The sequence below is a fragment of the Harpia harpyja genome, chromosome 6 (genome assembly GCF_026419915.1).
Source record: "Harpia harpyja isolate bHarHar1 chromosome 6, bHarHar1 primary haplotype, whole genome shotgun sequence".
Lineage (NCBI taxonomy): Eukaryota > Metazoa > Chordata > Aves > Accipitriformes > Accipitridae > Harpia > Harpia harpyja.
The window spans coordinates 21696154-21719761 of NC_068945.1; the positions used below are offsets into that span (position 1 = coordinate 21696154).

At 41.4% G+C, this 23608-nt stretch overlaps 1 long non-coding RNA gene across 1 annotated transcript; it reads left to right on the top strand.

Moving 5' to 3' along the window:
- The first annotated feature begins 374 nt into the window (after positions 1-374).
- On the top strand, positions 375-3597 carry LOC128143282 (uncharacterized). The gene is made up of 3 exons (XR_008235709.1): positions 375-537; positions 2668-2988; positions 3154-3597. It is a non-coding gene; the product is annotated as an uncharacterized LOC128143282 (long non-coding RNA).
- Positions 3598-23608: the final 20011 nt, after the last annotated feature.

Below are 23608 nucleotides of genomic sequence, written 5' to 3' on the forward strand. Positions count from 1 at the left end.
CCAGCAATGGGAGTGTGCCAGCCTCTCCTGCAGTTCTTTAAGAGTTAATTCCTCCCCGTGCCCTAGACCCGTGGCCATGTTTTCACTAGAGTGGAAGCTGTGTTTCCATATGTCCCTAGCTCCCATGGCTGGCACCTTGGTGTGGACATCTGCACTGCTCGGCATGCCCGTGCCCTTGCAAAGACTCACCTGAACTTGTGTTGGGCAACTTCTCCTGGTCCCCTGCGGTGCCTCCTGCACATACCACCGCCACATGCGTAGTGGGGTCTGCGTGCCCCTAAACTGCCCTGAACGCAGCTCTGCCGGCTTATCTGCCCAGACGATATCTAGCATGTTATTAACATTTCTGGAATATAAGTAATAACTGACTGTAATCTGTTTCTTACGATGTGCTGCTGCGGTGCGTGGTTGCACGAGCCGAGTTGTTGTGTATTCAGGGTCATACCTGCCCGCCTGAATGACAGAAATGAAGCATTTGCTGCTTTCTACTTCATTTAAACCTGTGGGAGCCCGTAGCGCTCATCCTCGTGCACCAAGGTATCCACGTGTGCCGCTTGCCAATCGGGGACTTCTTCACCAAGTAATGTCTGAGCAAATCTCTTAATAACAGAGGGACTACACACAGATTATTGTGATCATAATTTGGCCGACATAGCTTTTATTACTAATGGTGATGCTGGAGATGGAAAACCCAGCTTGATTCTCAGATCCCTGCTGGAAAGTAATAAAATAAAGAGGAACAAAATCTGTGAGTGTATTTGCTAGCAAACCTTTGAAAAACACAAAAGTGGAACCCTGCCAATGTTATTGCTGGCAATTTTTCAGAGCAGAGCCTCACTCCAAGGTAGGATTAGAAGTGGAAGTGCATTTTGTGTCTCTGACATTAGTATCATGTTGTGTACAAATGGAGGGTTTACAGTCATTTGACATCATTGTTGGTTTCTATTGTAATTATTGTGTGCTGCTCTTACACCTTCAGAGTATTTTTTTAACATCTTCCAATAATAGAGTAATTAGTAAAAAACTTCAGACATCGTTAAAAAAAGTGTCTGTTTTGCTAATGCAAAGAACTGACAAAAGAACAGCTTCAGTGGAAGTGCTCTTATAAAAATGGAGCGGTGTTGTTGTTTTTCTTTGTTGAGAACATTGGTGAAGGGAGGCTGGCTTTTACATAGTCTCTTTTGTTCTTCCCTGGGCAATGGCAGAACTCGCAGCTAAATTCTGGTGGCAGAAAATTATCCTCTGGTGGTAGCTGAGAATGATATAATATCATGTATAATCATAACAAACAAACAAACAAAATCCCTAACCCATAGCTTCGATTTTGAATACCAGAATGAGCCTTCAGTACTAAGAAATGAGCCTGCAGTACTAAGAATACAGAAAAAGCTATTAAATTTTTTTAAACCTAAAAAGAGCCACTTGATACAATCAGTAGCAAATAAAAGAGGAATGTAAATGTAATTTTAAATTATTTATTTCACTCCCTCTCTTTTTTCATGTTAATGTCTCCTTGGCTCCTAGTTCAGAACCACACACTAATTATAAATGTAAGAAAACCTAACTTTTTACCGTGCTAATTAAACTGTATGTCACATAGACATTTGGGGAGAATTTCCCATGCTTTCCAGTGTGAATGGAAGGAAAGAGCAGCAGTGCTCACTTTAAACTGGATTTTTTTCTAGTACCTTGCAAAAAGGCTTCATTGTATTTTGATTAATCCATGCTTGGTCCACCTCGGATGTTTCCATGGAAACAGAATTTTTTTCCTTGATGGCAACTGTTAGGCTCGGGAAGGCTCCTCACTGCACAAAACCACTCCAGCTTCTAAAGAACTACTTGTTGGAAATTTAATGTGCATAAACAAAACTCCCAAATTCCTCCTTAGTATTATTGTTGTCAATGCTAATAGAGAACTGTTTTCTTAATGATACACAGTGGTGCCTTTTCACTCCACAAGAAAATAGAATAACAGTATTCTTTCCATTGCAAGAGAGCACTTTTCCTGGTCCAGAAAAAATTAGTCTGCAAACCTTCCAAATTAAATTTTAAGAGTTCTGATGTTTGAATATTATTTAGTTCTGGATCCAAATAATTAGGCTTAATGGCTGTTAAAATTTAATTAATCTTGTTTTGCAGATTGGCAATAATTTGAACAAATTATTCTTGCGTGCCACAATTTGGGTTATAGAGTTCGGGGTTTGGGGAGATTTGGTTTGGGGTTTCTTTTTTCCCCAAAAAATATTAAAAAATACTCTCTTAATGCATGCTACCATGATATTTGGAATAGGTCTTGAAAATCAACCAACAGAGGGAGCATTTGTGTGGTATTACTAATTTAACCAAGTGGTTGGAAACATGACCATCATTTCTCTCAGTATTTTTGGACAGCATATTTGTTGTGTAAAACTATTAGAATTCTTGACCATTGATAAAAATAGAAAATGTTTTGGTTTGGAGTGGTTTATTTTTTAAAAAATCCAATCTTAACTTTTGCTGACAGTGCAAGTAGCTATTTTAAATTGATTGTCAGGTTTATTGTTTGGAAAACTAGAAGGTTTAGACCACAAGGTATTTATTATTTTGGTTAAAATGTAATTATTGGTTAAAAATACATTGAGGAAAACAGTTTAAACACCTCTAATTTATATTTGCCTTCTATTACAGTGACATTTAGGAGTGCCACCCAGACTTCAAGATCCCATCATACAAGAGTCCATAAAAATATAGAATGTAAATATTTTTATCACAAAAATGCCCTGACACAAGCGGTTGTATAAGTCAGGGCAGAAGAGAAAAAAACCCCCTATTTATTTGTTCATAATTTTTTTGTTTCATCTTTGTTCATCATGGCAGGGAATCTGCCAAATGGCAGAAGGAAAATCACTTTGAGAGAAAAACACAGTTTCAAACTTCTTCCAAGGACATACTGAAAACAGAAATTCTATATCAAGCTAGAGAAAAAAGCAGAAGCTTCAGTATTTCTTGGTATGTCTTTTATGTGTTCACTATTAGAATCTGTTTAATAATAATAATTATAATAATAAAATTTTTTGCACCCCGTGCTCTACCCTAATCTTTCCTCTTAAGCTTTTGGGGCACTGTTACTTTTAGCTACTATAACTGCACTCTATAATACTTCTCCATTGTCAGCACAAGGTGTGAAGGGACTGCTGCTCTTCGAAATGTCTCAGCAGATTGGAGTCAGGTACCCGACTGAATGACATGGGAAGCTGTGCAACACTTTAGAACAGGACAGAAAAGTGAAATAACCGGGGACACCAGGGCCTGGCTGCAACTACGTGAGTGAAACTTGAAGAGGAATCTTGCCTGGGAAATGTGATAATGCCCAAAGTGGTCATGGAGTCAGGATCTGGTGGTGACGTACCACAAGCTTGACTTTGGAGAACTGTGCTGCCCAAAACCCAGGGTTTCTTTGAAGACAATATTTCTCCTTTGTAGGTGCTTTGACGAGCACTCGTTTTGAACCTCATGAGAATCATGTAGTAGATGCTTGGAGTTAGTAAGACTGTCTAGTTAATAAGATCTTTTTTTCTTGATATTGCTTTCCCTGCTGATTAAATTGGGATGTAACTATTTGTTTTGTCATTTGTCCTACCTCCTAGAATGAGTGACACCAGGAACCTGCGGTGTCTCAGGCTCCTGGGGACAGGAAGACACAAAATGATATTAATGGCATTAACACTGCCTTAAAATTAAGTGGGGACCGGTACAGTCTGCAGCACTGCCATGCGCGGCAGAGGAAGAACCCTATTTATACGCCAGCAGGCTATTCTGGGTGTGCTAACACTGGGAGTGAGCAGCTGTGAGAAAAACAGAGAATAAGTGATAGTACACTCTGAAATGGAAATCATAGCAGAGTACCATATGTGTTGACTAAGTAGTACCGCCAGCGCCCTCGTTTCAGTGCTCTGAAGAGGTAGCTTCCAACTTGCTTGATGAATTTTCACAAAATTGCTATGCCACACAGCAATCTCCAGAAGTCTCTGGAAATGCAGCCATTCTGACCGATACACGGCACATGGGACAACACTGGTCAGCCAAATTCAGTCTTGAACGCCACTGGAAGGCCAGGCAAGACCTGAAATATTTGCCTTCTTCATTGCAGACCTCATTAACAAATGTACATACTATCCCCTGGGAATGCAGTTTCCTAATCACGAGGTTCTTATGTGAGCACCATGCAGATCGACTCACACTTGCAGGACTCACACATTGCAATGTTTACCTTCACCTCTTAAAGCTTTAAAACAAATATGAGAACAGAATATGTATTCCCTTGACAAGGCTGCTCTTCCACACAGTTTGGTTATTTATTTTCCTACCATGACGCTGGTTATTATCAATAGTTTCCTTTCAGTTTTGTTCACGGGCTCTTTAAAGATTTGAGAAGCTCCTGTGAGTCTGTGTCTGCCTGTGCAATGGAGTAACTCCTGCCGAGCCGTGGACACAGCAGTAATGCTGCTGCAGCACAGATATGTAGCCAAGAGCAAGCCAGGACTTGTGTTAGTGGGGACCTGGGGTGGACTTACTAAAATTTTTGAGTGAAGCGGGCTCTATTTATGCTTGCAAATAGAAGCCAGACTACGAAAAGGAATTAGGGCTCTGTTACAGCCTCATCTCTCAAACTGCTCTGCACTTAACATGGCAAAGCCTTGAAAATCCAGTGTTTCTTGAATACTCTGGCTCTATCACAGGCGCTAAGCCCTTCTCAGCGTGGCAGCTCCGGGCGCTGGCTCGGAGGCACTTACCGCAGTCCTGGATGCAGCTGCGGCCGTGCATCCATCCCGGCACGGCCTCCCGCATCGCCTGGCCTGGAGAGCCGGCGGTACGTGCCGCAGCCCCGTGGCAGCCATGGCTCCACTCCTGCTTCCCTCCTCCTTCCTCCCCCCCCTGCAAATCCCGGCAGAAATCGCTCCTCAGACCGGGCATTGCTCCCAGGGCACCTGAGGGCTCCATCCTTTCTGCATGTGCATTGCTTTGCCAGCATGCCTGGTGGTGTCTCAAAAATGCCACCATGCTTTCTGTTATTTCCCTGCCTAAAAAGCCTGGGAGCATGTGGACATACCCACTACCTCCATGCTCAGCACCCTGGAGTGACCTAGGCCAGAAGGTATTCGACAGCTTTAGTATTCCCCACCTGCCATCTTCATTAATTTTCATTTTCTAGCTCAGGTTCATGTACTTGTGCATAACAGCAAATTGTGCATCTAATATCAGAGGTTTTTCCAGTAACTCTAGTGTTCAATTAACCCTGGCAGTTTTGCTGTTTATTAGCTTCTCAAAAAATATGGGCATCTGTCTTGTGGGGAACACCAGGTGGATGCCAGGGGAACTCATCCTGCCAATTTATTCTTCTGGATTATTTGAAAGAAAAATCAAACAATTTTGTGGTTTGGTTGCAGAATAAGGTGTGGGTCAGAAGCAACTAAGTCCTATTTTCAAAACTGAGATGTCTAACTCTGTGTCTCAGTGAAAATCCCTGGGAATCAGGTACATAGTCAAATTTCTAACAAATATGAGGATCTAATGGTGCTGTGAGCAACCCAAGAGATTTCCAATTCTGTAATCAGTTTAGGCATCCAAATCCCACTGATAGTAGAGGTTGTGTGTCTTACCACGGCTCTTTAAAGGTCATGCTTAAAGGTTAATCACAAGGGGTTTCTCACTGGCGTTGATGAATAGGAGTAATTGGCTGTCATGATGCAGCAGCAGCTGTGCACAGGAAGAGAAGACGGTCAGCGGGAAGGTGCCCCGGATGAAGTTAAGCACAGGATTTGGGGCCACAATTTTGGAGACTCTGCAGCCGCTGCTTTCATCGTAATTGGCTTCTTATTTGGGATTGTCATCTTCCAGCTGGTAAACTCACAGATCGTGGAAATCCAGGGTGAAAACTAGGACACTGAAACCAGCTCCTGAGCAAGATTCCTCTCATGACTCAGATTCCTCTCATCTCGCTGTGGGCAAAGAGCATTGATGCAAGAACAGCGGTTCCCATGAAGAACCACAGTTCAGAGAACAAAATTATAGGCACATGCACATAGTTGTGTGGTTAATTGTGGACACACAAAGTGTGTTTTGAAAATGTTGCATAATGTAATTACCAGCTTCTGTGTTGCAAACTCCTCAGGGAAATTGAATGTACATGTTAGCCTTTTGGCCATTGTATATAAAGTTCTGTTCAGGAAAAAAATAGGTTGGTCGATAATTTGACCTATGTTCACAGTTTGTTTATGGGTCATCAAATTAGTCAGAATCATATTTGCTGAACTTTAAAGCATAGTTATTTTAGGGCTCATAATGGGATTTGCAGGTTCAGACTGAAGGAAACAAGTTCCCTGATTTTTTTTTTTTGACACTGGTGAAATAGTCTATCCTTGCACCTTCAAAAGCAGGTAATGCTTTTGCATGCCTCCAACTCAACCCTAAGGAGTCATTAATTTTTCTAAGCATCCATCCTTTGAAAATTGGTTGCTTACAAGTGCTGTGAGCTGATTATCCAAAATGGCTTCAAATCAGAATAGCTGAGGCCAGAAGTGACCTCTGGAATCATCATTCTTCAAAAGCTGTTGCCATGCCAGGGGAAGGGAAATAACTAGAGACCTCTTGGTGATGATGCTTGAAAACACAGTGTATATGAAGAAAAGAGAAATTACAACCTAAAATAAAAGAAAAAAAAAAGAAAAAAGGAAATTCTAAACACAAATTACCAAGTGGTCTTTGATCTGCCTCCTTCCAAGCTTTCTTAAGAGTTGTCCTATTTGATGTTCAGACTTTTTGACCTTGTTTTGCCAAGTGGGTTTATGCATAAGTTCAGACACCTGGGAAGGCTACAAAAGTTCATAGGTCCAGACCTGATACCGAAATTCATGGCCTGTAAAGGAACACTCTCTAAGACTCGTTTTGGAGTTTTAGAAAGCAGGCATTCTTTATTGCAGCGCTGAATGCACAGGGGATAATTCCACCTAGTGTGCATGCCACAGCTTCAGCACAAACAGGTTACATAGAGTAACTAATTACATATTAATTAGATTAGTATACATATACATAAAATTTACTACAACTGATTATCATAGCACTGCCTACATCTGGTCATGCGCAATGGTTCTTCATTTGAATCAAAGGGCTGCTTTTGCGACCACCGACCCATTTGAAATTCTGTTGGCTGACCTTGAAGTCTTTGTTCTTCATCCTTATTCTTTGATCTTGGAGCTTAACATGGTTTCCGTCACATATGGTCAGCTTCAATATTATTCTTACCTAATGTACAGGAACATCCAGTCATAAGAGCAAAGAACTGTAAGACTTATGAGTAACTACCTCTACTAGTTAATTGCTTGGCTACACTTTCGTCTATTGTTTCAATCATAGTATTAGTATAAGATTTCTAATTATTTACTAAATGTCACTTTTACAGTCATCTAGCAGCAAACCAGTTTCTACGGCTGGTACAAAATATTAAAACCATAAAAATATTTAGACAGAATGTATGGACATATGCTATCAGACCCTTGTTGCATGTCTCTTAGCCATCTTACACTCAGTTACTTCTGCAGAATTGCTCATGCATTATGAGCCATGACTGTGTGCTTATGGTCCTTCATAACCTCAAGAACAACCTTTGGAAATGCCTAATGGGCACTAATGGGGCACTAATGGGCCTTAACGACCCTGACCAGCCAGCTCCACCTGGGGCCTCCAACCACACCATGACCTGGAGGTTATTTCAGCTCAGCCTGGGGCTGCTAGCCCCTTCCTGAGCTCTGCTGTAGGATGGTGGTCTTCAGTCCCCTCTCCTATGTGGCTCTTTGTCCTGCCTCATCCCTTGCTGAGCTGTAGACTGTCAATGGACACTGTTACCAGCCCTTCATGTTCAGCGTTGTAGATTTGTGTCCCTGGGTGAGGGACCTGGATGATCTTCAGCTCCTGCTTAATCTCCTTTGTGGGGCAGGTGTCTCTCTGGTGGTAAAAGAGGCTGATTCCCAATCCAGTTTCCTCCAGGATGGTGATATGGCTGTTGCTACCTGCTATTACTTAGAGTGCAGGTCAGTAACTACTTTTATACCCTGCACCTGGAAAATTTTTAAGGCAATATTGACTGCTTCTAACCTCCAACCCATATTGTACTTATGCTCATTTTTGTTTATCATAAGTTGTGCGTTTTACCATATTTTGTGTTTCAGTGGCATTTGCTGCTTCCTTTGTTGACAAGAAAATTTTCATCCGGTTGTGCCTAAATAAATTTCCTTGGATGTTAAGTAGGTCAGCTCTGTACCATCTGAAATACCTTAAATAGAGGGTCGTAATTCATTTTAAGTAAAGTTTATTTACTATTTTGCAGCCCTAAAACTTCAGAGTTCAAAACCAAATTCTATGCTTAACTTTAGTTTCAAAAATCTTCTGTAATTAGAAGTTTAACTCAAATTCCGCGTTTTATTTTGGTTCTCATTTAGTTGGAAAATGTAACTGAGTGCCTATAGTGTGAGTCTTTGATCCCAAGATAGTCACAAGCCCCATGAAAGTTAATAGTCTTTCATGCCAAACATTCCTGTTTACACTTAACAAAAAAAGTAACAATCACTTTTTTTATAGAAAGCAGCAACAAATAAAGGAGGGATTGCCGGAGGCTCTTAGCAGGACGAAGCAAAGCTATGGGGCCTACATAACTTCCTTGACTGAAGGCACAATGCTGAGGATGATGGTTTTGCAGGCTCGAGGTATGTCCACACAGTATTCTGCAAACCTGGGCTTGTTTGCACTCCCTGCCAGCTGGCCAGGAGGGAGCCAGCCCTGGTGTGAAATTGTTGTAGCCTGTTGGATGTGGTATGTGCTGGAGATGCTAAGGTCTGCCTCTTCGCTGAGTTCGTATGTGGCCTGGGGGCCGCACGCTGGCATGGTGCTGGTTTGGAGAAGGCTTAGAGCAGCCCCAGGGGAGCAGAAGCATGGCTGCTGGCGGTGCCCCTCTTGGGGCTTGACTGCTGAACCTAAAGGCTCTTTTTGCGTGGTGTTTTGTTTCAGTGGGTATGTGAGATAAAGAAAAGCTTTCTCTGTGTTGGGCGAAATCGATCAGCTCTGCAGAGATCTGGTGAAAGAGGCCTTCCCGACAGAAGTGTTGTGTCCACTTCATGGTTGTCCCCCCACGTCTTGCGGGGCTGTTGTGTCTGGGCACTTCCAGGCCACGTAGGGTACGTGTTTCACAGCTGTCCTAAGAACTAGAGCTGACTTGTAGATCATCTTTTGTGAACATCTTAGCCTTGGCCTGCAACGTACTTAGTGACCCTCCAGACAACGTGTGTGGTAGGTCTTGTGTTGGTATTGTGAGGGTAAGGGGTGTGCTGAGGGTTGATGGGGACTCTCATGGGTGGTGAGAGAAGAGAGTGCCCAAAAGCTGGTGTAGGATGCTGCAGCCTGCTTACAGCTAGGTCTTGAGAGAGACTGGGTTATACTCAAGGACTGTGCAAAACATTTAGCTGCTAACATTGAAAAAAAGTGTGATTGCATGTGAACTGTGATTTTTTTCAAGGGCATATAATTTTCCCCTGCCTTTGTGGCTCATCACAGGTTTGGCAAGAGGCAGACTTCCCAGCTGAATGCTATTTTCCAATCTAAGTTTCTGTATCTTCTCCAAGGCCTAGGAGCCCTAGGGCAATTCACATTAAAGGTCACTACAGTTTTGTTCAATATGAATTTATCTTTATGGCCTTGCTCTCTGGAATTGCTGAAATTATAGCTGAAACAGGAAAAAAGCATGGCAAAATCTCTCCAAATCTCTGACCCTTACATCCAGTATCTACCGTACTTGCCCATAGGTGACATGAAGTGGTTTCTTTTCTTGCACAAAGGGAGTCCTTTGTTCGTGAAGCAGTTTCCTTAAGAGCTGAAAGTGCTGGGTCTTTTTTCAAATAAAAAAATTTCCTTGTGTTTCTCATATTAGCTATATACTCTTACTGGCGTGGAGAGAACATCACTGAGGTATTCAAACATCTGTGACCAGAGCCTGGGCATGGCCTGGCTGGCACTGAGCTTGGCAGAAGCAGTACCAGCAGAAGCAGCCCTGTTGCTCCACCTGTGTTCTGCCCCTTGTCCCTTTGGGCACCCTGGCCGGTGCAGGGCATGGGGTGGAAGAAAAGCACCAGTGCTGCTGAGGAACGGTATGTGCAGGGGGAATGAGCGTGTTGGGAACTGCCGGAGCTGATATTGCCACTGAAAAGGAAATTAATGGTCAATCTACAGCCTTAACCCACTGCATGCAAAGGGGGCTTAGCTTTGGTGCAGTGGTCAGAACCATTTATGTTACAGCATCGAAATGCTCTTTCTCCTGTTAACACAAAGACATACAGAAATGCTCCCACTGCTGAAGCTGGGTGAATTATTATGCTGACTGATGAAGGGTTTTGTACTCAAATTCCGGTGGTAAGTCACTAGGAAAATGAGTTTAGTTTTGTCCTAGGCCTATTTATTTCCACCACACTTGGACTGAATCACTGTTGGGGACATTAAGAATATTTGTGTTCTATAAAATGGCACAAGGATTAGATTTATGAAGGTATAATACACTGGTTTGAGGCTTTCAGTGACTCACATGCCTTATGACTGTCTTCTACATAAAACATTAATAAGATAAAATCTGTGTAATTCACTTCTCACATCTTACCAATAGTGTGAAACCAGAGTCATCCAAAATGCAGAATATTTGTTATGGGGTGCAAAATTCCCACTTTGTCCTGTGATTTAGATCTCAGTTCATTCTAACTATAATTATTATCCATCACTGAGTTATTGCTTGTTAATGATGTGTTTGTTTCTTTGATTTAAGGGTTTAATGTCAATATATGTTCCAGTCAGTTTATCTCGGCCTTCTTAATCACCATAACAGCCACCACAATGTCTGGTCAAGTAAATCCCACTTTGAGCTTTTTCTCCCTGAGGGAATGCATTTTCAATTAAATTGTGCTTTTAAAATGTTGGAGTATATTAATGTGGCTTATCATTCTCCCCAGCACAAAATAGCTTCCAGCTGCCCTCAGATAACCAGTTCAGCATCTCTTCTTCCTTCAGCCTAAAGCAGGGTTCTCAACACCAGTTTGTTCTTGATAATGTCACTGGACATGAGGCTAAAGGCAGGGAAGTTGGGTATTTGTCAGTGTAGTGTGCAAGTCTCCCAAAACAAAGATTCTGTGACTTGAAAGCAGCTCTCCTGCTAATTTTATCATCTCCCTGTGCCTCCCAAATTCAGATCTGTACTGGCACTGCAGGGCTGACCCTCTGAAAAATGTCACAGTTATCTGCTTTTACACTCGAGCTTGTCTACAGGCAAAAATATTGCTGCTTGAAATCTCCTGCTATCCAGCAATGTGTGTACATGGTCAGTGTCTTCTATTCTTGCATAACTTTAAAGGGCATCGACTGGAAATCTTTGGGTGTTTTTTTTTTTTCCTTCACATTAAGCAGAGGGCTACTGCTTTGCTGGGGAAGGTGCTTGGTGGCACTTCTGGGTTCCTTATCAAGCACTTGTAGCAATGCAGGACTGGTCTCCATGCCCAGCACGGGATATAGTCTGGGTAGTCAGCAGCTTCACAAGTGGGACCAGGACAGAGAGAAGGGGTGGTTTTGTAGACGTATCTAAATTAACTTGAAGCCTGCTTGGGTATTTGTAGCAGGGAGTTCAGCACAATCTGTAACTCTTACCAAAGGAGACAGGTTAATATCTGGGATACTAGTGATGGTGTCCCCAATTTCTGTGGTTAGATTGCTTTCAGTGCCTGAGCTTGCTAGGGTAAAAGTAACTTGGACAGGTCAAAGTGACGTGCAGACAGGGCCATTGAGATCTAGTTTCTTATGTTATATGGTAAAAATTATTTTCCATAACTAATTTGTGAAATTTGCTTTAAACATGCTTGTTCCTGGGTTAGCTGTGTGCTCTAGAGTACCTCTGCTTCAGTTGGTTGATGGAAAAAGACAGTGTATGTTAGACTGTTACCAGCCACGTTTTATCTATAGGTGTGCTCATTCTAGGTATAAGGTTGAAGAGAAAGGTGAAGAAGGCACATGTTCCTTACAACGGGATATCTGGACCTCAAGTTCCTACCAGAACTGGCCAACATTTGATAATCCATAAATCAAGTTGTATGTGCATTTAATACATAGCAGAGCACTGGGTTATTTACTTCTTGCTATTTTTTTTTTCTGCTTTATATAACAATCATCTTTGCAAGAGTTATCAGTGGATGGTGTGGCAGGTGTGAAGGGGTGCAACTGTGCAGCACCTGCTTGGAGGCTGCTTTTTGTGGGGCCAGAGTCTTCTGTACTTTGGCAGAGGGGGAAGAATACCTCTAGTTGCTATTTCCAGGCAGCAAGCTCTTTTCCCCATGCAGTTTTCCACATCATGTGCCAGTGGGTCAGTTATTCAGTGAGCATTAATCTCTAAATATGAATATAGGAGGCCTCTCTGCTATTTTCACTCATCTTCATGAAAAAGCAAAATATAAAAAAGTAGGTGTTGTGCAGGAAAGAACATCTGCACATTCCTGTCCTGTCTCCTCAGCACTCGCCACCTCCAGTGTCCTGTCCTCTCCAGATCCTATCCTGTCTCTGCAAAGTTATCTGCACTGCAGCTCCTCACTCCTTCCCTGCCACGTTCAATTTTTATTCTTATGACAACCTAAACTTTATTTCAGCTGACCTGGGCTAGTACCTTTAGTAGGAAGTTAAACTTTTTTTTTAAAAATGTAAAATTATCACTCTCTGTTTGACAAAGGCTCAATAAATAATGTCAGTTTTCCTCTGCCTCCAGCTCAAATAATTCAGCCTTCATTTACCACCCTCACCAATAAAATACCGTGGGGGCTTGAGTTATCCTGGGTGTCTTCCCCCCAAAAGCCACACAGAGGATCATGTGTCTGTGAAGCACCCAGGTGGTTTGGAGCACCATTCATAAATGGCATCTCCAGCAACAGCCCAGGAACAGCCTGCTTCCCTGGGGTCATTCAGGGTTGTTCTCCCTGCTCTTCCCCAAAATTTTACAATGCACCCTACTCCAGACTAGACTTTGAGGTTGCAGCTATCATGGTTTATGTCTGCACAACTACAGTGCAGTGCTTTCCTGCCGTGTCCTTATGTGTCCCCTCTTCTTTCACCTGCTGCCATTGGCACCTACATGATACTCCTCCCTGCAATGGTTACTGCTCCTTCCAAATGGCTGTTTAAAAAAACAAAACAAAACAAAAAAAACCAAACCACCTTTCAGCAAATATATATTGCAGGTAATAGAAGGATTAAAGCCCCTTGGGCTCTATCCAGCTGGTGCTTGCCTACAGCTCAGCCCATTTGTCAGGGTCAGTATGTCTACCAGACAATCTTCCGAACAGATAATGTGTTCTAGTCAATGAACCAAGTGCCAGAAACTTTAGCAGATGACACAACCTGAAATGGCAAATTCCGATTAAGCCTTCTGGAGACGTCTAAGTCTGTGGACTCAGTTTAGGTATGAGAACCCTTGCTGAGTACTGCCTTGTGTGTGGTAATCACAGTCTCGATGATGACACTTCCCAGTTGATAAAAGTGGGATTTTTGATTGGGTTTTTGTTGGGGTTTTTTTGGTTTAGGTTTGGTTTGTTGGGTTTTTTTTGTTCTTCTTGTCTTGGTTTGAGAGGTTTTAGGTTGGTTGGTTTGTTCGTTTTTTGGAGGAGGGCTGGGGGATTTTTTTTTTTTGCATTACACCTTAAATATTGCTTTTTATTGATCATAAGTAGACCAATTCTTTAAAATAAAAAAGGTGCTAACAACATTATATTCATTGTTAGAATTGCACGGGGGCAGCTCTTACCATATGGATAGTGGGGTCTGTGCTCACCAGACCTGTAGAAGTCTGACTAAAATCTGTCTGAATCTTTAGTTGTTCTTGCACTAAATGTGAATGTTGCGTGCGCTAGCAGCAAGCCTGGTATTACACCAGCAATAGAAGTACTTTGTGGCTATGCAATAGCAACTGCGTTTATGTATGAGGGGGATACCCGCTAACCAAAAAGCATGACAGCCACTACTGGAATTTTGTTACAATCAGTAATAATTTCTTTCTTGCTTTTATAACATATTGTGCTATAAGGCACATGCAGGGCATTAGATGTGTATCTGAAATAGTATCACAGTTCTCTTTTTCTCTTCCTCCAAGTCTTATTACCCACCATGAATTTTTTATCACTGACCTGTAGGAGAGGTTTCTACTTTTCCACAGTTCTATAGATAGAAGTCAGTTATTAATTTATATGTATTCGTTGATCTGGCAGGAATGGACACAGTTATATTTCACAATTGCCAGGACTGCTGTGGTTGGTGATGGTCAAGTCATCTGCCAGTTGTCCAAGTTCCCTTTGGCATTGCTTTCCAGCTGTGTCCCTAGTACATTGGATTCACATTTCAGGTTCAGCTCTAAATTCTTGCTTGGTGTTTTGCAGAAGCTCAGACTGGATTAAAAAGTTTCTATGGCAGCTAATAGCTGAGCTCTTTTGAAGAGCTGATAATGGCATTCATTGCCCTCAATTCTTCTTTTAGAGGAATCCAAGATGGAATCTGAATTCCTGAGGTTTCTGAAAAATATGATAAAAGCTCCCTTGTTTGTCCAGCTCGGGAAAGATTTGCTGCAAATTTCACTCCCTTTGCTGAAGCTTCACAGCTTCCAGCTACTAGAAGTTTTAGTAGCATTGCAGACCAAAACCCTGAACAAGCCAATTGCTGTTCTGCAGAAATCAATTCCAAGGTAACCAGTTACTTTGTCACCCTCGCTTGCTGCAGTTGCTGGTGTAACTATGGTGAAGACTGTGGCGATCTGGTGCTAGACAAGTGTACTGGCCAACCCTGCTTACGTGTGACTGGCCCCTTTTTCCCTCTTATCCCTCTATCATACAAAGCATGTTTTTCTCCAAACCATCTTGCTCCCTCCGTTCTCCCACCTACAGTTCCTCTGTTCAACATCCCACAGTAAGCCCTGTGCAATCCCCAAATGCTCTTCCCCTGTGTCCCATAACGAGTTTCACACTCCTGTACGAGGTACCTGTCTGGTGCAGGGTGTCCTCCTGGCCCCTGGGGCTGAGGCTCCCTTGGAGCATCCCTGGGAGGGCCCAGGGCTGGGGCTCCTCTCTCTCTGTTATCAGGTTATTGAGGTTCCTCTGTGCTCCTTTGTGTTCATGGAAATAAGCCTTTTATCGCATAGCCTAACACAGCTCAAAGGCTTCGTTAATGGTTGTGACTGGTTGGGATTCACCATTGGAGGCACTGAGTTGTGCAGTAACTTCATACTGATTTGTATGTTCCTGGTGACAACAGTCTCTGGATTCACTGTAACCGTATTTTTCTGCTGTAAACCAATTTTAGTTTATTTGAGAAGCTCAGTTTCCTTGACTGGGTGTTTGGTCAAAGCAGAGGGATTTGCCTATGGTACTGCAAACATTGTTACCTAATGTAGTCTTAGTCTTGGTTTGCTGTCATAAGTGGTTGTCTGTGGATAATGAAAAAGATGTGCTGTAAAATAACATACACATATGGGTAAATTCTGGGTTCGTCTGTTAAAAATTTTAACTCTTGAACAATGAATCTTCCCTTTCTGTTGCTTGGCGTTTGTGGTTGAAGTGCTGCACCTTCCACTTACTCATATTATTAGCAAACATAACAGAAAAGTTCAGCAGTAATTAGGTAAGTAAAGGAGCAGTTGTTCAGTAAGGGTTGCAAATAAAGCCAGACTAGAGACTTTGCGTGATTTCACACCCTGCTCCGCCCGCTCCACCCCATCCTGTCTCTCAGCTTCATGAAGAAGCAGTCTGCAGGAGAAGTTTCCCATCATATGAGAATGGGTCAGCCATCTGGTAGAGCCACAGTCACTTTACTGGCAAAACCAGAGGTTTGGATGTCAGTCGCCTTCATGGCAACATTTTGTACCATCCCTCTGCATGTGGCATCTTTCACTTACCCAGCATTTCTTGAGTCTTTTGGATTTTTTTTTTTTTTTAGGTACTTGTGTTTCTTCCAGCAAAAGATATATTCTGCCTCGTAAGGTAACATCATTAGCACACTTGGAGCCTGGTGACTTCTTAGAAATTTCTCTCTTGTCCTTTGTCAGGGTCATTGCTGTCCTCTTCTTTCAAAACAGTGGCATCAAAAGTGGTTTTTTTTGCATATGCCGCAGAGTTTCTGATGGTATTGATCTGTCACATTTTTTCCTTATTCAGATTTTGGCAACAACCAGTGCTCAACTGAGATTACCGATCTGAGCTTGTAGATGGAGAATATTCCTTCAATTTATGTCCTTGGGTGACACTAGACTGGCACCAGGTTTTTCTGAAGAGATGTGAATCATACTTCTTTCATTATTGTTTGGAAAGGTGTTAACCTGCTTGTTCCTCCCTCCATAGCTTCATAGCTATCGCTTACGCTCCAAGTTTGCAATGAGTCTGTACAATATTCTGAAATAATTGGCTTTGCTCAGATCAGTGAAGTGCTAGCAGGTATGCAAGCCAAACTGATATTGTGACGTTTGTTTTTTATTTCGGTGACCATCTGAGAAAAGCAGCCCTACTGAATCATACCAATAAATATCTCTGCTGTAATTGTTTCACTTTAGCGGATGCTACTGTGGACTAAATGCCAAAATATCCTAGGTGCTGTGTGAAGTATGAAAATTTTTCTGGTGTTTTCTATTTTCTACCTTTCAAAACTTTTAGCAGTAGGCATGAGAAGCATGACTGAGGCTTTTTCCTTCTTGGAAAATCAATAATGTTCAGAATTAGAACACAAAATGACTGGAGTGGGTAATATCTCAGAAAAGGTTTCTACAGGATCTGTAACTTGCCATAATTAATTGCTTTCATTTATTCTAATAATTATTAGCTATGTTTTGCAGTCTTATTGAAAAGCCTGAGGAAGACTCTTCTTTGTGTTACATTTGTTAATAATTTCAGTTGTCTAGGCTCGGGTTTGAAAAGCCTACAAAAATGCTTTCTCAACAGACTAAATAAGACTTCAGTTGGCCTTCTTAGTAAGCTCACTACGCCTGAAAATCTCTCTCTTCATTTAAGCTGTTTCCCACACAGCTCAGTTTCTGATAACCCAAGACAAATGGTACAGAATATACAGGAAATAAATTATAAAAAGAGCTGCAAGAGCACTTGAATTTGATACAGAAAAGGCATTTTACGGTGTAGGATGGGTTGCCACACCACATCCCACAGACACCTTTAACACTTCTAGGTTTGAAACCTGAATATCTACAATCTGTAGCAATCCTGCAGTGGAAACACAGATGTCCCTAAGGTAATAAAGCAGAAACGCTTGTTATTGATTACCACGATACTGCACTTTACAACTTCTAGCTACTGAAAAAAGTAGCTTCTGCAATTACTTCCACTAGAAAAATAAACCAGAAGAGTGAAGCCTTTTGATGAAGATGTATTTGCCTTTTCTTTATTTATGAGAAAATAATGAATAGTGCAGCATATCTTCATGCTGGAGAATGCAAAGCCCTCCTCCCCGACGCTGTTACACTGACATTCATCCTGTAATTATGGTAGGGCAGATGTCTTTGGCAGTGACCAGAAATAACTCTGATACTGCGAAGGCAGAGCTGCTAGTGGAGGTGGTGGTTGGCCTGTTTCTCCCTTTCATTGACACTTTGCTCTCCTGCATTATATCCTGTGTCAAAGTCAGTTCTTTGCTGACTGAGAGAGGCAAGGACGCTCAGTATAGAATTAATAAGGGAATTTATTTTCTCACATTAGCCATGTGCAAAGCAGTGCCCCAGCCCAATGCGTGAAGGACTCCGATAAGGGCGTGAGGTGCGTGACTGGTCAGGGGCATGTGATCGGGCGCCAAGGCTGTGGTTATACGCTTGTCCTCCTTAGGCAAATCTCCTATTGTTTATTGTTGGTATGGGGTGTTCTCAGCTGGTGAGAACCTGTTTAGGTTGGATCTTCAGGTCATGTTGACCCTGAGGTTATAAATTCATAGTCCCAGGTAGCATTAATTCTTCTAAGCAAGTCATATTGCAGTTAGTGCCTTGACTTTCATACGTGACTGAAGTCTAATGTGATTCTTGCTCTTTAGCCCCTAAATAGGCATTTCTAATAATTTGCACTGCATTAATTGCTAACATCTGTCTATACTGTGGAGTAACTGCACTGCTGCTCTTGTTTTCCACTGTGAATCATGCTCAAAGCATCTGCCTTTGGAGACAGTCAGTAGAGGGCCTCCTGTCATGCAGAGACATGTCTTGGCAGAGTCAAGAATCTGATGTCTTAGTTTTTGCTCAATTTTTTTTTTTTTTTTAAATAAAGGTCATTGAGGGAAGCTGCCAACAAGGAAAGAAAAGAAAAACTGAAAGAAATCATTTATTTCCACAAGGCTTTAAGCTGCTCTGTGAGCTTGCAGAGGTTAGCCATGACTGCTGGCAACTCAACCCCAACCTTTCCTGAGGGTCATCATTGTTGTTTGTAGTACCTCATGTGAGACCTCCATCTTAGTCCAGATTTTCAGGAGACTTCTGGCATCTGTGGTCCCAAGAAGGTGAAAATGTGCTAGTAAAATTGGGGAGAGGTGTGAATCTCTTCAGTGGGTAGGCCTCTACAGGCAGAGATATCAAAATGAGTCAGTAGAGTGCTAAAATTAGCCAATGATCATATCTGAAGATCTTGAAAAGTAGGTCACCATGCTCACGTACAAAAATGATGGATACTGCTGATAAGGATCATGGGGAAAGCTTTGCAGATACTAAGGCATAAGGAACAACTGTGCAACAGACCATAGCATTTTATCCAGTAATTCTTGTGCATAGACAAGATGAGTCACGTGTGGGCTTAACCTTAAGCATGGGCTGAAGTATTTTGTTAAAAGAAGACTGGCTTCTTTTCAGCGGTGTGGTTTTTCCTCTCTCCTCCTTTCCTGGAGCAGATACAGGGAGAGGTAGAAGCAACCTTTTCGTAGTCCTCAATTAATTAGCATAGTTGGAGGAATGAGGGGCAATGAAGAGAAGTGAAAATTTTGTTGAAGTTAACTGTTCAGGTCACAATCTCTCTCACCTCCCTTGTGTTTAGTTTTATTTTGGTGGAGTTTTGTCTTGATTTGTGTCTTGTGGAATTGGGATTGTGATTTTGGGGAAAACTTATTAACAGGGATAAAGTAAAACCAGTAAAATATTTTGAAGAGATCTCCTTTGATTAAACTGCTTTCTTTCTAAAAGATGCTCAGTTGAGAGGCAAATAAGTTTGGGGTTGTGATGTACATATAGTCATTTCCTATGTCTGCTGCTGGTCTTCGTCATTGCCTATGACAAGAGGAGCTCAAACAGAATAAAAGTGATTTTTGGTGGTTTTACTTGCAACTCATTTAACATGAATTTATGGTGTTTGGGTTATACATCCATTTGCATAAATAGATGAGAAATTGCAGCCCATTGTAGGAAAGCTTTAAAAACCCCCATAAATGTAATTTTCCTTGGTAAAAGACAATCTAAGAAAAAAGACAATGAAAATGAAGAAAGGATTTTTAGTTTCAGTGAAAAATCAGAGCAGGGGTGAAGATAGTTGGATGACATGCAGTATAAAGGACATTTTGCATAGAACATAACAATATGAATAAATCCATCAGAAAAGAACAACAGAAAGTAAATACACATAATCAGTTTTTTGATATTATTTTCCTAAAGGAGACATGTTCCAATGAATAATTGAAAACTAGTTCTTTGGGATTTGTCCCCAGAAAGGAGACAGTACTTCAGCAACATTCAGTAGTCATTTATTTAATAACCAAAATAATTCACGTTAAGATACAGGAAAATTGTTCACAGGTAATGAAATGCGCAAATTCTGAATAACAAAAGGCTCCGTCCTGTATTTGCTTAGCTTTATAATGTATATAATGCCATTGAGGTCAGCACCTTAAATATAACCACTGAGGAGTACCTAAAATGGGAAGAAAAGCATCACAAGTTCATAAAAAGAGAGTAGATGAACAGGAGAAGAAAGCATGCAAGCTTGTCAAGTTTAGCCGGGAGAAAATCACATTACAATTAATGAGCTAATGGATAAAGAAGAAAAATAGCTTAACAAAAAAAGGACTAAAAAGCTTAACACAATGACGGGACATATCTGAACACTCTGGATCCTTGATGGACACAGAACAAGTATTTAATGTAAATTCACACAGTTCAAGACAAATTAGCACTAGGTGAAACTGCTTCCAGAAACATCTGAGGATATATTTCATAGAAAGGAAAAATTAGTGTGCAAATCCTGTTTAGACACCATTGGTATATGATTATATGTGCATATTCAAAATGAAAATTCCTGTGTACTTGTCAACATATTTTCTTTTGGGGACCATATAAAGTACCTTTGAGCATTTTTGTTTATTTCTATGATTGTTTTAAGCCAACCATTGATATAATTGATGAGATTAACATGAGATGTGAATATTCTATACAATGGAATATTGTGTGAACACAGAGCAAAGTTGGATGAATAAGGATTTGCATTTGCAAATAGTTGTTTAAATTAATTTTAATCAGATATCTCTGAGTTACTTTACCTGTGTTTGTTCTTTCTTCAGTTCCCCAGTATTCAGAGGTGTATCCATGAATGATTTAAAATCTTATCACTTTTTTAATAGAAACTATGACAGTGAAATCAAGCTTAGGGGATAGAGTTTAGGTTTGTGCACCTAGATTTGTAGTGTGATAAGCTGAGGTGGTTAATTGTGGCTGCAGAATATGCAATTTTATTTTTTTTACTTAGATATGGCAGTACCCATCTCTACTTGAAGTCAATAGCAAGTTTGGTATGAGAATTACACTCAAGGTCCATGTTATATGCTATCAGGATAACTCTTAAGGTTTAAATTAGCATGTTGTTGCTTTTCTAGTAATTAGCTTACAGTTTTATTTACCACCTTGGAATCCTTAGCTGTTATTTGGAGAAAAGACTAAATTATACAAGAAGATAAGAGGAAATGAGCACTGTCTGATCACTCAAACCTAAAGAAGTTTATGACTAGTAAGGAGTAGTATGTCTTTCACCCTTTAGTGGTGGTTATTTTTGGGGGATGGTTTTTTTTTTTTTGTCAAATTTTATGGATCCCAATCTAGAGAATTCAAAGGGACTGCAAATTTCACAGGGTCTTAAATTGTAATGATAAATCAGTGCAAGTAGAAGTATGTCAACCACAAAATTAATACTTATCAGGGATCTTTAATGTATTCTATTTTAGAAGTGACAGGAATGCCACAGGTTAAAAAAATTCTGTAAGTCAAACAGTCATTTCCTATGTGCAGTGATAATCAAATTCTAGTCCCAGCCCATGGAGAAGCTAGCTAGTAAACAGGGTGAAAATAAAACTTTTTCTGTTATCTTCAAACAGACTAAATCCATGGCATTAAATTCAAGATATGAAGGATATCCTTGTAAAATGAACAGCAACAACAACCAAAACAATCTGTAGTAAGAAATGAAACACTGAGGGGTTTTCCTCAAGCATTGTGATAAAGAATACCTGCCTAAAATTTCCATTGTTTTATAAAACCCTAGTGATCCAGAAGTGAGTATGGGGCATTTAGTGAGATTCAGGATGACAACAGATATTTTGTGAGGTTTAAAATGTTCAGTGAAAAACAGTATGTAAAGCTTTATTCATTATGTTAAAAAGTGAATCCAGCTGAATTCATCTACTTCAATCAACCTTCCTACAATGCTTTAAGCAATATTAGGGAGATAATGTTAAAGTTCTTACAGAAGTGGGAACTTGCTTTAAAAATAAAAATATTATATTTTAGTAGTGGAAATATTTTTAAGTGTAATCCATTACATTAATTGAAATAATTTAGTAATTCAGTGAAGAACAAAATTTGGGATACACTTTCCATTGCTTGAGGCTAGGCTAGATTAAATTTACTTGAAACAAAAATCAGTTATTAGTATATATGAAAAATGAATTTAAAAACTCATAATCAAATTAACTTCAACAGTTTTGTATGTGGAACAAAGTCAGGCAAGAAGCTGTAATGGTGATTGCTGGACTTTATGAGTAGAGTTGAGAATAAAAAGTGGTGCTAGAAAATCTGCATTCATTTTGTTACCAATATATTTTTAATTAATGCGACCGAGTTGTGGAGACCTGTAGCAAATGTCAATGCTGGTATGGCCTGGGGAGGGTGAGGGCCAGCGGCTCGTGGCAATGGTGACTTGGTTTAGTGGCCATGGGTGGCAATGCTGAGGCACCCCATGGGTGAGGCTAGAGGTACCTGGGCAAGAGAGGTGCTGGGCTGGGCAGGGGACTCTCCACAGCATGGGGATGGTTCTAGGCAAGAACCAAGGTGTAACTGCAGCTCCGAACCCAGGGATGAAAGCCCATACTGAGGCTTCTCATACCTCCTCACAATTTTCCATGCAGTCTGATCCAGGATTAAAGATGCCTTGTATCAGGGCTCATCTAGAGGATGAGGTAGCAGGGCCCATTGGTGGGACAAGGACCACCCTGGTCTAAATGGGGATGTCTGGGTATGGGATCATCCAGAGAAACGACCAAATGGGAGATGTACAAAAGGTGTGCTGATAGCACCTAGATTAGCAGGTCATCAAGATCCCAACCCACCTACATGCAGTTTCTCAGGACAAGCAAAGGTCAGCCTGCAACAAAGGGCAGCCTGCAGCCATTAAGAGATATAGTGGGAAGATAACAGGACTGGAGATAAGACGCCCCTGTAAGGAGAAAAAGGAGCAGTGTGTAAATCCTAATGACTCGCAGAGGTGAGACAGGATGAAGAGAGGGAAAATCACAATCACTGTTTCAAGGGTACATATCCAAAACCAATCTGAGAAGAGCCCTGAAAAGGTGGTGAGGATTTGATAACTGCACACCTTGTCCTCCTCCATAGCAAGTAATTGTGGCCAGGTGTCTTGGAGGCATGCAAGCTCCATGCTCAAATGCACTTGGACATGTGCATCTTGGCCCTTGGTAGGTATGACAGTGTCAACAGGTGAAATCTGTTCTCTTCAAAATAGTCACCTTCCCCTCCCAGTTTTGAATTGAGATTTACTACCTTGATGCTATTGTGTTGCAGCCTTGTGTTCCTTCAACTGTGTGGATGAAAAGGTGAAGATTGCAGAGCTTCCAGAGGATGGGTGCTCTGTGGTTGTATCATGGTTTAACCCCCGCCAGCAACTAAGCCCCACGCAGCCGCTCGCTCACTCCCCCTGCCCAGTGGGATGGGGGAGAGAATCAGGTGGTAAAAGCAAGAAAACTCGTGGGCTGAGGTAAAGACAGTTTAACAGGTAAAGCAAAAGCCATGCACAGAAGCAAAGCAAACCAAGGAATTCATTCCCCACTTCCCATGGGCAGGCAGGTGTTCAGCCATCTCCAGGAGAGCAGGGCTCCAGCACACCTAACGGTGACTTGGGAAGACAAATGCCATCGCCCCGAACGTCCCCCCCTCCCTTCTTCTTCCCCCAGCTTTTATTTCTGGGCATGACGTCCTATGGTCTGGGATATCCCTTGGGTCAGTTGGGGTCAGCTGTCCTGTGTCCCCTCCCAACTCCTTGTGCCCCCCCAGCCT